This window comes from Gorilla gorilla, chromosome 20 (genome assembly GCF_029281585.2).
Source record: "Gorilla gorilla gorilla isolate KB3781 chromosome 20, NHGRI_mGorGor1-v2.1_pri, whole genome shotgun sequence".
NCBI lineage: Eukaryota > Metazoa > Chordata > Mammalia > Primates > Hominidae > Gorilla > Gorilla gorilla.
Genome location: NC_073244.2, coordinates 42,323,283 through 42,336,998, shown reverse-complemented (window position 1 = coordinate 42,336,998; position 13,716 = coordinate 42,323,283).

Here is a 13,716-nt window from a genome sequence, read left to right as displayed (position 1 = left end):
ACGGAGCTTGGGGACGGAATGGGGAGGAATGGCCTGGGCGGACATGCAGTCACTGTGGCCAAGGTATAAGCCGTGCCTTGCCTGCCTCTCCTCCTACATAGCGGTCTCTTCACAGGCAGATGCCACGTACCTGAGGGATTCACTTGTACAGCACTAGGTACCCAGCAATGCTTTGGAAATTCCGTTGGAAAAACCGAATCCTTTATGCTTGAGATAAGTTGACTCTGAGGGAAAGCTCTGCTTGCCCCATGATGGAAGGACATAGTAGCTACACCATGCAGATGACCCCTTTAGGAACAAGAGATACATTCTCTGGCTCCTGAGAAGGCTGGTCCCTGACAGCTTTCAGCCGAATTCCTTCTAAGAATTGACCTCTGCTAGAGAAAGCTGGCTCCCCAAGGTCATACCATGCCCTGGGGGCAGCCTACACCCAATTACTGGTTGAGACAGGATGCAAAGATGGGGCCCTTCCAAAGGTCTTAGTTCATTTTAGCTGCTGTTAAAAAAAATAGTTTAAACTGAGTGGATGATAAACAACAGAAATTTATTTCTCACAGTTCTGAAGGCTGGGAAGTCCAACACCTAGGTTCTTACAGATTCCGTGTCTAGTGAGAACAGTTTTCCTGGTTTGTAGACCACCATCTTCTCCGAATCCTCTCATGGCAGAAGGGATGAGGGAGCTCTCCTGCGCCTCTTTTATTTATGTATCTTATTGTATTTTATTTATTCTTTTGAGACAGGATCTTGCTCTGTCACCCAGGTTGGAGTGCAGTGGCACCATCATAGCTCACTGCAGCCTCCATCTCCCCTGCTCAGGAGATTCTCCCAACTCAGCCTCCTAAGTAGTTGGGACTACAGGCATTCACCACCATGTCCAGCTGGTATTTTTATTTTTAGTGGAGACAAGGCCTTGCTATGTTGCCCAGGCTGGTCTCAGACTCTTCAGCTCAAGTGATCTTCCTTCCTCAGCCTCCCAAAGTACTGGGAGTACAGGCATGAGCCATTGTGCCTGGCCATGGGGCCTCTCATAAGGGCACTAATACCACTCACGAGGATTCCACCCTCATGACCTACTCCCTCCCAAAGGCCCCAACTCCTGACACCGTCACGTTGGGGGTTAGGATTTCAACATATAATTTGCAGAGGACATAGACATTCAGTTCAGAGCTGCCTGTGGGACTGGCCAAGGCCTCACGTGTGCCTGCATCCCAGTTCACCTTCTCCCTCTGCTCAGTACTTTCCTCCTTCCCTCTTTTTTCTTTTTTTAATTTTACTTTAAGTTTTGGGATACACGTGCTGAAAGTGCAGGTTTGTTACATAGGTATACATGTGCCACGGTTTGCTGCACCTGTCAACCTGTCATCTAGGTTTTAAGCTCCGCATGCATTAGGTATTTGTCCTAATGCTCTCCCTCCCCCTTCCCCCTGGCAGGCCTCCCATGCCTGTGTCCATGTGTTCTCATTGTTCAGCTCCCACTTATGAGTGAGAACATGCGGTGTTTAGTTTTCTGTTCCTGTATCAGTTTGCTGAGGATGATGGTTTCCAGCTTCATCCACGTCCCTGCAAAGGACATGAACTCATTCTTTTTTAAGCCTGCATAGTATTCCATGGTGTATATGTGCCACATTTTCTTTATCCAGTCTATCATTGATGGACATTTGGATTCAGGGACCCCTCTTAAGGACATGTCTGCATGTGAATCTAGGACACAGAGTTTGCTTCCAGGCTCCCCTACCCTATGCCCCAGTACAGTGGCTCAGGCGTGTGGAGGGCCTGGCTACATGAAGATTCAATCAAGTGCTCCCACACTCACTTCTCTGCCAGCTGCCACTGTACGTTGGCCTCTGGTGAAGTAGGGCCTGCCCCAGGGATTTTTATGAGATGACCTCTGAAGGAGTATCTTTGTGCAAGGCCTATTAAGAGATGGAGGGAGAGTCAGGCACTACAGGTGGTATGCACCTGTAGTCCCAGGACTTTGGGAAACTGAAGCAGGAGGATCACTTGAGCTCAGGAGTTCAAGGCTGCAGTGAGCTATGATCCTGCTACTGCATTCCAGCCTGGGCAACAGAACGAGACTTTGTCTCTAAAAAATAAAAATAAAAAAAGAGATAGAGGGTGCAGGATAGGGCTTGAGAAACACCCCATCAGGACATGGTCTCAGGGAAAGCCTCACCTTGGCTCCACTGGGAGAGGGTTCTGGAGCACAGCCTGCAACTGGCGGGAAGGGCCTGGCCTTTCATCTCAGCCAGTAAGTGGTTGTGGCTGCCCTAGGAGGGGGTGACGGGAACATAGCTTCCCAGGCATGGCAGCTTCCATGGCACAGGCGGTTATCCAGAGAAGGGGCACCTATGAGCTGTGGCCACACTTGCTGCACTTGGAGGAGGAGGGCACTGGCTGCTAATAGCCATCCACACTCTTTTTCCCAATGCCGGAGAGCAAGTGTTTCCCCTATGAACTGTGTCCACCTGGGCCCAGCTGACTCATCCACCCATTTCCTGTTTCCACTGCTGAATCCATGTCCACTCTTCACATCACAGAACATTTTTTAAAGAACGATAACTTTTATATTTGCATGGGGCTTTTATGTTAAACGCCCCTTCTCATCACAATCTTCTCATTTCCTGAGCACATTGAGGCAGGTGGGACTGGCATTGCTATTCTATTTCACAGGCAGCCAGCACTGAGCCCTGAGAGAGGCAGGGTTCCATTGAAGCCACCCAGTCAGAGGCAGAGCTGAGCTCAAACCCAACCCTCCAGTGTGTGACCTCTAGCCTGGGTTCTGGAAGCCAGGCAAAGGCTCCCATAATGTTGCCAACCAGAAGAGGTCATAATTTGTGCAGTGCACAGCTTGTGCAGCCGTATACCGCAGGTCTGCCCCTGTTCATACTGACTTGAGCTAGGGTCAGACCCCAGTGGTGACCTGGATGATCAATGCTAGCATAGGCCGGCCACATGGCATGGGTCTACTGCATCCTTCCCTGCATCCCACTAGCCTTGTTTCCTTCTCACAGTTTCCATTCCACAAAACCCCAGCTCTTATTTGTTGTTGGCTTGCCAATGTGGCTCTGTCTACCTGAAACTGACCCACAACCTGGAAGTCCCCTGCCCTCTGACACTGATCTTACCTCCCATTCCTGGAAGGACAGTGGTTCAGCTTATCTTTTGCTGCAGGGTCAGAGGTCACCGGCCAGTATAGGGATTGGTACATGTGGGCATCATCCCAGTGCAATGAAGGGCGTGGCCAGGACACAGGGTGGGAATACCTGGTACAAAAGGGTGGTCGGTGCCCTTCACCATGTCTGTGCATAGGACAGGCTCCATGCCTCCTGTAGTGCAGGAAGACCAGAGCATCACCAGTCAAGAACTTTGGGAGAAGATTCTTATGCTGATGGGAGGTTGAATGAAGGCCCCCTCCCATTCTGAATTCTGTAATTCTAGGGCCCAAACTGTATCCCTTAGAAATAAACAGAACAGCAACTCACCATTTAGATAATTGTCCCATTTGGTGAAGTCTTTCCAGTCCAGCCATCCAAGAAACAGTCTGCCAACAGGCTGTAGTAGGATTCTAGCAGGTCCTGGTGATCTACAATGGCCATGAGGGCCAAACACATGGCTTTCTATAGGATTGGCAAGAACAGCCTGGTGCATGTCACCATCCACTGGAGTGAAGTGGGTTTTAGACTCAGGCTGATGGACCTACCTTGACAGAGAAGAAGGAAGAAGGTTTTATTAAAAAAAAAAAAAAATAGGGCACTGGATTTTAGGTCAGAAGACCTGCACCACGGCTTTGGCCAACTAGGAGGATCTCTCCAAGCTGCTGTTCTTTCATCTGGAAAAAAAAAAAAAATGAGGATGGTAATTCCATCTGGCCTGTCTCCCAGGTGGTTTTGGAAATCAGATGGGTAGATGTTTGTGGAAGCTGAGTATGCCCATGGGTGCTCAGCACAGGTGAGTGTGTGCATGACAGTGACAGAGCTCTGGGACTGCGCATGCCCTGACCCTCTCCCGGGCTGGAGCTGAAGGAGGCTTGGGTGTCACCTCTGTCCAGCTCCTCACTCTTCATGTGCCCCCAAACCCTCCCTCCTGAGTGCAAGCAGGCATCCTTCCTGTTGGAGGGAAGCCACCCCACCACCTCTTAGCTCCACCCACATCCCTCAGGCTTCCTGTAGTCAGTCATCCTCATTCTGCTTTTTTTCTTTTAAGGTTTGCTTCTTTTCAAATCCCTGCACAGAGTAGGGGAGAGCCCTGCATATCTTCCACCTCTTTTATATACAGTAGCTTGTTTTATGACTTTGTTTTAAAAACTATTGGCTTAGGGTGCAATAACACAGATGTCTTTGCCTCACAAGAGAACCGTGAATTTCCACTTCTCTCTCCTTGGTGACAGCTACATTACCTTCCATGGATAGTCTTTTCTTTGGCCCTGGAATAAGGAGGAGAAAAAAAATCCGTTGTTTTCTCCTGCAATTGTCCCTTGCAATAGGGCAATCGGATCGATAGAGCTGGCGCCCACTCTCCTTCAAGGGGCCCCCTACCAAGTCTTCGGGAGGCAGCCCTGTCAGCAGCCTCCTGGTGGTGGAGGAAGACTTAATGTCCCCATCCCCAAAGGAGTGCTAAAGCCATCGCAGGAGAAATATCTGTTTTCTCGCTTGCGTTCTGCAGGCGTTTCCATAAGTGGTGGCAACCCAATGGCGGGGAAACTTTGTTGGCTGCTTCACTAAATCTTCACCTGCCTGACCCCAGCCTGACAACTTCTTAACACACGCGGAGAACAGTCAATGCTCTGTGCAGAGCTGAGAGCTCCATCAGCCTCTCTGCAAATGTCGGAGTCCCGGCTGGATGAGAGGAAGGAGCTGGAAGGCAGATTTACACACACATCACGGCCAGGCGCGGCGAGGAGGAGGCAGCCTGTCTTGTGCTCGCATGCAGAACTCTTCCCGCTCCTAACATGTCAGGCTGTCATGCTGCCTCTTCCCTGTGTGGAAGTGGTAAGGTGTGAGTTTAATTAGCATGGAACAAAATTTCTTACTATCTAATAATAACACCTTGGATTTTTATGTTACCTGCTCTCCAACGAGATCAGAGCATTCAAAGTGAATGTGCTTCTTCATGGCATCTCTTTGTACTCCAGACATGAAGATTGATTGCGTCCCCATTTCACAGAAAGGGAAGTCAAGGTAGAGAGCTATTGCTGGCTCACCAAACCATGGAAGGAACTTAACGGCAGCCTCCTAACTTAACAGTTTTCTTTCAGTTCTGTGCAGAATCTATGGGCTTACTTTCCTTGGAAAGAAGGGTGATGGAAACCACGTAGGGGTTGCAGCCACCAGGGCCTTCAGATGATGGGTAGGTGACCTTCATGAATGGAGTGGACCATGTGAGAGACAACATGCAGTGGCAGGATCTGGGCAAACTGGAGAGGGCCAGCTGCCTAAAAGGGGAAGCTTAGCCCCAAGTAATTACTGACATGCGAGAATGCAAACCCAGCCTTGCCAGGGCCTTCTGATATTTAGATATACACATGTTGACCAAAAAGAAAAAAAGAAGAAGAAGAAGCCATCCCTGGGTAGCTACTATGTCTTCTTATTGGGCACAGCCCCAAGGCCTCCAGTGTGTGACTTCTAGACTAAAGCCATGTTTAAACTAGATGGGCACACTGGCCTTTGCTTGGCGGATGAGGGTGAGCTGAAAACACACTGGCTCGGGAATAGTTGGAGGCTATGCTGCAATGTGAGCAGGAGATGACAGGTCTCTGAATTTCAGGAGTGGCAGTGGCATGGAGAGATGGAGGAGGAGCCCAAAGAAGTAGAGGAAAAAGAACTAATGAATGTGATCCACTGAATGAGGGGTGAGCTCATGATGGTTCCTGCAGGAGATCCCTGGGTCAAGAGGTTAGAGGACAGATGAGCCCAGAGACCTCCCTGTGAGACACAGGACCCAGAAAGGTGGATGATGAGGTCTCAGCCTAACACACTCCAGGTAGCAACAGGACGGGCAGGTAGAAATGTCCCATGTCCTGGATGTGCTCAGGCTTCGGGATACCAGGTGCAGTCCACATGATAAAAATGTGAGCATAAATAGCTGCCATCTCTATGTTGTCTCAGAATGAAAATCCTCCCCAAATAACAGATAATCCTTTAAAGAAAATACATTTAGCTTTTTATGAAAAACTTACTCCTTGGAAGGCTGGGCATGGTGGCTCACGCCTGTAATCCCAGCACTTCGGGAGACTGAGGTGGGCAGATTGCTTGAGGACAGGCATTCAAGACTGGCCTGGGCAACATGGCAAAACCCCGTATCTACAAAACAAAAAAAGAAAAAAAGAAAAAAAAATTAGCTGGGTGCGGTGGCATGTGCCTATAGTCTCAGCTACTCGGGAGGCTGAGGTGGGCAGGTTGCTTGAGCCCAAGAGATTGAGGTTTCAGTGAACTATGACTGCACCACTGTATCCCACCCTGGATGACAGAGCAAAATCCTGTCTCAAAAAAGAAAGAAAGAAAAAAAAACCTGTTTCAAAAAATATTTTTTTAAAAAAACTTACTTCTTGGCCTTTCTTTTTATTTCGTTTAACACAAATGACACAGGTGTGTGAATTGCTGTTTGAGAGCCTCTGTTCTGGCTCGCAAGAAGAAACTGGGGTGGGGGGAAAGACCAAGGGTGGAGTTTGGCAGTAGTCATGAGAGGGAAGATGGGAAATTTGGGAGGACACAGGATCCCCCCAGCACCACGCAGCCTAGGGGAGAGAAACAAAAATCAGGAGGCTGGGTTTTAAGACCTGGAGGATGTTCTCAGCCAAGTCTAGAAGAAAAAGAGCAGGAGACAAAGGGGAAGGGGTGAGTGTCGGGGTCGCAGGGCAGCAGGAGGAGCTCAGGCGAGATGCATTTGGAGGGCTGAGGCGGCCTAGTTGGCTCTATGGGCATCTCGGACTTCCAACTTGATTCAAAATCACTGGAGCCCTGCCCTTTTCACTTTAGGAGCCCAGACACAGGCTCCCGCATCCCTACTGAGCATAAAAGCACACATCCGAAATTCCAGGAACAGCCACAGCCACCTCTGGACACCAAGAACAAGCAGGTGAGCTCAGCCAGGCAGCTGCTTGGGGCTGCACCAGTCTCCCTGCTGCTCAGGGACCACCCTAGCAACGGCCCCACACAATCCATAATCCAAGAAGGCCGCTGAGCAGACGCCTTCTGGAACCATTATCTGTCCCTGCATCGGGTCCCTGTGCTGACGTTGATGAAGCTTCTCCAGACGCTTGGGCAAGAACCTTTTCCTGGGATGAGGATTAACCACGGCTATTAGTGTTTGTGAGAGGGGAAGCCTCCTCTTCCTTCATCAGAAGTGCGCGCTTCCTGGGGATTATGAGTTAATGTATCTGGAACAGCGTCCGCCTATCCAGGTTTTGTGGTCTCCCTGGAAGTCATATCCCAGGGCTCCCACGGGCCACCTGGCTGCAGTTCCACTTGGATCAGGGTTTTCCATTAAATGCAACGAGGAGCTCAGGCCATTTATCACAGTGAATCTCGTGCCCGAATCTGGGAGGAAATGGTCAGCGCTCCAAATCAGCTGAGTTCCCTGCCAGGAACTAGGTAGGGCCAGCAGTGCTGGATTTCTGGGACGCATTGAGTTGTCTGTTTGTAAAAATGGAACCATTCATCTAGTGTCTCCTTTGTGTGTTGTCCATGAGGCAATGAATTCCACGGATAACACATCCATTCATTCACTCATGAAATGTTCACTGAACTCTCATTGCATACCAGGCCTTATTCTAGGTGCTGTCAAGAGACAAGATTCCTGTCTCACATTCCAGGGGAAAAGAGAAGCATTTTACTTACAATCCTAAGTAACTTCAGAGAGTAATGAATGCTCAAAAGAAAATTTAAAAGAGGTTACTATGATAGACAGTGACTGGGCTACTTTAGACAGAGTGGTAAGGGAAATAAATGCCTGCTCAAGGTGGTGGTATCTAAGAGGATCTGAATCCAGTCAGAGCTGAGGGTCGGGAAGATTATCCCAGGCAGAGATAACAGCAAGTGCCAGGACTCTGGGACCGGAATAAGCATGGCGTATTTGAGAAACAGAAAGTTCACTGTGGCTGAAACTGAGTGAGCAAGGCAGGACCAGTGGAAGATGAAGTTGGAAGAGAGGCAGAAAAATAAAGCCTTATAGGCTGTGATGGGGATTTGGGATTATATCATAGTTTCCAGGAAAACCATTGAAGAGTTTAAGCAGAGATGTGCTGTATTAGTCAGGATAGGAGAAGTTGTGCTGCAGTAACAAACAACTTTACGAATTCACAAACTTAGAACAATTTCTCCATCTTTGCAGGGTTGGATGGTGTTGGAAATCTGTTCTTTGCGGTTTCATCAGAAATCTCAGATTGACAGGCAATCTGCTTCCTGGAATGTTGTTGGTCCCCATAACATGAAGCAGAGCAGATTGCAAATCAGGCACTCTTCCAAAGGTGTCCACCCTGGGAGAAACACAGGTAACATCTGTCCCATTTCATTGACAAAGCTAGCTATTAATGCTTGCCTTTCTTCAGGAATACTTGTTGCTGACACTAATGACTATTACATAGGGCACATGTTGGTAGAAGGAGAGCCTAGGGACCCAGCAATAGTCCCTGTCACCCCTGCATTCATGGGCTCGTATTCCACCATTCAACCACTTAGAAACATCATCCCCTCAACAAGGCCAATCCAGGCATGGAGTTTGATTGCTGATGTGGTACTAGAAATGCAGTTGTTGCTCTGACCTTTTCCAACACAACTGGGAAGGAGCTCCAGGAATGCAGCTTTTTGGGAGTGCAAGTGCAATGTTGCAAAGTACAATGACCCCTGGGCTGCTGCTGGCCAACCCCATGCCTATGAGCACCCAATGCCGCCCCACTCTGCAGCAGCCTGGGAAAGACACTTGCCTGGCTTGGGTGGCCCTCACCATAAAAACACCAGATGTCCCCACCTTCATGGAAAAGCCTGGGATGGCCCAATGTCCCAGCAAGGCCCCCAAAATTCTCCTTTGCTGCCGTTGACTCTAATCTCTGGTGGCTTTAATTCCTGCAGGGCTATATCTGCTGTGATCTTTACCATGTGGATGTCCCCGCTGCTGTGTCCTCCCTCTGTTTCCCTGATGTCTCCTTCTGCAGCCTTGGCCTGCCTGCAGCGAGTGGCCTCCTTATGAATCACAACCCCCGACCATGGCAGGTCCTCTGCAGAACTCTGGATGTCACCAGAGCATCAAGGATTGCTGTTCTCCAGTGTGACCACTCATTGACTGAACTCCAAAGAGAGTGGCCTTTTCCCAGGTAGGACAGGGGCCTGCCACAGTGACCATCAGACACAATTCTGTCCTTCTGCAATGTGACTTCCCGGCTCACCTCAAGTTCTGCTAAGAGGTGCAGGGGTGCCCTGCCTGGACCACCCACCCTAGGCAATGCCTTTGTCCTCCCATACATCTTTCTTGACATCCTTACACTACTGCCAGGACAGAAAGTCATTCCCAAGCCTCCTCCACAGCCTCTCTCCTGGCCCACCCTGAGCAGTGTACACCTGCCCCTTGGGTCGGAATATGCTTGCAGGGTGTTTGCTTCCGGCCTGCCTGGCTGTGCTCTCCCTTTACTCTCTGGCCATGCCTTTTGTTTGTTTTGTTTTGTTTTGTTTTGGACCAACTCTCACTCTGTTGCCCAGGCTGGAGTGCAGTGGTGCGATCTCAGCTCTTTGCAACCTCTACCTCCTGGGTTCAAGCAATCCTTCTGCCTCAGCCTCCCGAGTAGTAGGGATTACAGGCACGCACCACCCCACCTGACTAATTTCTTGTATTTTTAGTAGAGATGGGGTTTCATTATGTTAGCCAGGCTGGTCTCAAACTCCTGACCTCAAGTGATCCACCCTCCTAGGCTTCCCAAAGTGCTGGGATTACAAGCGTGAGCCACCACTCCTGGTTGCTTTCTGGCCGTGGTTATTGTTTCCTGGACCAAAGGCAGCACCTTGACTCCTCTCTTTCTTGCCTCCTTGTAGCCTGAGGACACTACTGAGCAGTCAATAAGAACTCATGAAAGCCTCATTGATTTGAACTGGGTTTTGTGAAAGTGCAAAAATTTCACAAGGTTGGGTCTACGGTGCAGTGTTGATGGGAGAGAAAGATGGTCACCTGCAAGGCATAGGCCAAAAAGGTGCTCTTGGCTCAACCCTAGACTGGGAGACAGCATCAGTGGCTCTACTCCTGGCTCCATATGCTGCATGGCTGGGAGCCATTCCTTTCCCCTCTCCAGGCCTCTCCTCCCCTTCTGATCGATGAAGAAGAAGGGCTTCCGGGTTGGATGTCTGAGTTTATAGAATGCGGGTCGTTCAAGTAGAATATATACTGGCCAAATAAAAAAGAAAAAAATGCTAACCTCGCTGAACTCACTAATGATCAAGGAAATGTAAATCAAAACCACAATGTGATATCACCTTACTCCTGCAAGAATGGCCATAACCAAAAAACCAAGAAATAATAGATGTTGGCGCGGATGTAGTGAACAGGGAACACTTCTACACTGCTGGTGGGAATGTCAACTAGTACAGCCGCTGTGGAAAATAGTGTGGAGATTCTTAAAGAACTAAAAGTAGAACTGCAATTTCATCCAGCAATCACCGAGGAAAAGAAGTCATTATATGAAAAAGATACTTGCACACACGTTTGTTTATACCAGCACAATTCTCAATTGCAAAATGTAGAACCAACACAAATGCCCAACAATGAACTTGTGGATAAAGAAACTAAACTGTGGTATATATGTACAATGGAATACCACTCAGCCATAAAAGGAATGAACTAATGGCATTTGCAGGAACCTGGATGAGATTGGAGACTAGTATTCTAAGTAAAGTAACTCAGGAATGGAAAACCAACATCGTATGTTCTCACTCATAAGTGGAAGCTAAGATATAAGGATGCAAAGGCATAAAAATGACACAGTGGACTTTGGGGACTCGGGGAGAAAGGGTGGGATGGGGGTAAAGGATAAAAGACTACAAATTGAGTGCAGTGTATACTGCTTGGGTGATGGGTGCACAGATCACTATTAAAGAACTTACTCAGGTAACCAAATACCACCTGTTCCCCAATAACCTATGGAAATAGAATTAGAAGAAAAAAAAGTAGAATAGCCTTAAATTTGACACTTGACTCTCTTCTAAGCCAGGCAAGATTAATGTGCTGGGGGTTAGAGAAGGCATGATTAGAAGAATTCACATGGGTTGCAGTCTTCATTCCTTACTCCCTTTCCCCATCAAGCTGAACAGCTCTCTGGCTACCATGGCTGATGCCACTCCGATCACCTTCACTGTCAACCCCCATGTGGTGGCCGCTGGGAGGGGCTGCATAGACCTCATTTCAAAACTCATTCTCCTCTCTGCTGGGAGAGCCCCTGACAGACAGCCCGCAGCAGCCAGCCCCTTTCAGGATTGCCTTGGCTGAAGACCACTGCCTTGCCCAAGCTCTACCTCTGTCCCAGGCAATGGTGCCCAGTGTTGATTGATGGGGACAGGGTATGTACAGGCACACTCGGCACTCTCTCCCTTGAGCTGGGCAGCTCTGAAGGCTCATCCCATCTTCAGGAGTCTCTGCAGGACTGGCTGCAGCGTTCGGCCGAGATTTCATGGCAGCCTGACTTCATCCTCTGCTCAATCCTGTTTCCTTCCTTGCCATAGATGGGATCTCAGGAGTACTCATTAGCAAACTCCTGCACACTAGTCTCCTTCCCAAGAGTCTACTTCCCAGGAAACTGAGCCTATGTGCCCCACAAATAACCTCCAAAGAGAGGAGAGACTGGGGAAGGGAAGAGAGGTGAGAAAAAGCACACACACACACTGAGGACAGGTGCTGCCGCCTCCTTCCACCTTCCAAGCTGTCCTGGCAAGCATTCCAGCCCTGACTTTGCTCCGGGGAAAGCCCTCGGGCATAAGTTCTGCTCTCCCGTCCTGTCTGCAAGCTTGGGTTCAGATGAGCAAGTCTGCTATTCCTGAGTTTAACAAGTGGTTGAGTAAACAGCCTTTACTTTGATCAGGCATGTGGCATCTTAAACAAAGGTGTATAATTGCTTTTTTTTATCTAATACGGATCATGTGATCTGACTGTCCCAGGGTGGACACCAGGGGTCAGTCCCACTGCATCCAGCAGCCTCGTGGCCCTGAGGCCCAGAAAGGCGACAGGACGGCCAGAGATCTCAGCCTGTTGGCCAGGGCTGCATCCTTTTCCTTCACAGCCTTTCCTCCTGTAACCCCTGAGCCTCTTATAGAGCATCTTTTCAGTTTCTTTTGGCTTCTCTGGTTCTAAAGATGCAGAGAGGCCTTTTCTACTTGTCAGAAGTATTTCCTGAGTACCTGCTGGGAGTCAGGCGCTGTGCTGCACACAGAAGGTTCAAAGAAGACCAGAAACATTGTCCTGGTGTTGACGCACACGGTCCTATGCAACGACAGATGAACAAGCTGAGAGGGAGGCCACTGAGAAGTGACTGGAGACCCAGAGGAGGGGACTCCCACCAAGCAGGGGTACAATCGCACCAGTGCTGGAGGCAGCAAAGCCTTCTGGAGGAGGTAGCATTTGGGCTGGGCCTGGAAGGAGAGTGACTTTCCTGTGAGTTCACCTATTGTCCTGAGTTGCCAAAAGCCGCAGGGGCTCTTCCAAGTGCTGCAAATCAAGGCTGGCTCATCTGGGCCTCTCTGGGCAAAGCAGCACCCCTTATGCCTAGACATCGGCCTTTCACCTGACACCTGTCCTGGTTTCATTTTAGCCCTATCCAGAAACCTGCAAGCAGGCGTGCTCTTGGGGCCAGAGAGGAGAATGGATCTGTGGCGGCTGCTGAGAGTTGAGGGAGCCGCAAGGGCCCAGTGTATTCATGAGGAAAGATCTCTGCCCTTCTATTGGGAGGCCCCAAAGGTCCGGTCTTGGGACTTGAACTCCAGATAAGACTCCCTGGTGAGCACAGAGTGTGGCTGCCCTGTTGCAGACAGCAAGAAGAGGGGCTGGGTGGGGCTTTTACCTGGGGCTCAACAACCCCACCTTGGCCAGAGCCTCCCAGCTGACCAGCTCAGAGGCTACAAGCAAATCTCAAATTTCCCTTCTTCCTTGGGCTTCCATATCTCAACTGTAAAACGCTAGCCTTGATCCAGAAAAGCTCCCTGTTTTTTTTTTTTTTTTTTTTTATTTTGACGTAGAGCCTGTTTCGATAAACAATGCATAGGGCACATTTAGTGTTCCCCACCCTGTGTCCAGCAGTGGGGATGAAAGGGTGCTCCAGTTACAGTCTTTGTCCCTGTGGGGCTTATGCTGATTCATTCATTTCTCCATTCTCTCTTTCGCTCATCAGTTCCCTCCACAGTTGTCCGACACGTGCCAGGCTCTGTTCTAGGAGTCAAGAATATAGTGGTGAGCAAAATGTGCAGGTCCCCACCTTCACATGACGGTGGAGTGAGGAAAAAACTCAGTGAACAAATAAATAAAGTAAAATCTCCATGCCCTTCCTCCCCCAACCCCAAGAGTCACTGCAGGAGCTAATGAGGACGCTATCTCCGCACTCCCTAAGGAGGCCAGATGCTTTAATTGGACTTAACTTTCTGTAAAGTTTAATGGGAAAACATAGTTTGTTTTTAATTATAAAGAGATAATGAATCCTGAATACACCTCTCCAAAGAATGCTGCCCTTCCCCACAGATACTGATCTGTTCTGAC